A 782-nucleotide genomic window follows, 5' to 3' on the forward strand; every position below is an offset into this window, starting at 1 on the left:
TTCAGCAAATAATAAAATGTTGTCCCTACCTACCTACCCTATTTTTTTCGGCATGTAACGGTAACCATACATATATTTTGTTTTGGCCTTACTTGGTAGCGGGTCTTCGAGCGAAATTATCGCGAATGTGAGACAGACAGCGTTACGCGTTAGATGTCAACCCTGCGACGGTAATACTACCTTCGTTCTGGCGAAATTTGTTACTGTCCTCGACTGAGATGTTGGGGTACAGTGCCAGCAGTCGCTCCTTTATATCGGAATCCTTGCTGTGTGAAACTGGGTAGGTGTGGGACCTCTAGCAGTAACGCCCTTGTATTGACATCTTTGCTGTGTGAAACTGGGTAGATGTGAGATCTCTAGCAGTAATACCCTTGTATTGACATCCTTACCGTGTGGGACTGAGTAGGTGTGGGTCCCCTAGCAAGCTTGCCATTGTATTGACATCCTTACTGTGTGGGACTGAGTAGGTGTGGGTTCTCTAGCAGTAACACCCTTGTATTGACATCCTTACTGTGTAGGACTGAGTAGGTGTGGGTCCCCTAGCAAGCTTGCCCTTGTATTGACATCCTTACTGTGTAGGACTGAGTAGGTGTGGGTTCCCTAGCAAGCTTGCCCTTGTATTGGCATCCTTACTGTGTAGGACCGAGTAGGTGTGGGTTCTCTAGCAGTAACACCCTTGTATTGACATCCTTACTGTGTGGGACTGAGTAGGTGTGGGTTCCCTAGCAAGCTTGCCCTTGTATTGACATCCTTACTGTGTAGGACTGAGTAGGTGTGGGTTC

This window comes from Priapulus caudatus, unplaced genomic scaffold (genome assembly GCF_000485595.1).
Source record: "Priapulus caudatus unplaced genomic scaffold, Priapulus_caudatus-5.0.1 Scaffold1206, whole genome shotgun sequence".
Taxonomy (NCBI): domain Eukaryota; kingdom Metazoa; phylum Priapulida; class Priapulimorpha; order Priapulimorphida; family Priapulidae; genus Priapulus; species Priapulus caudatus.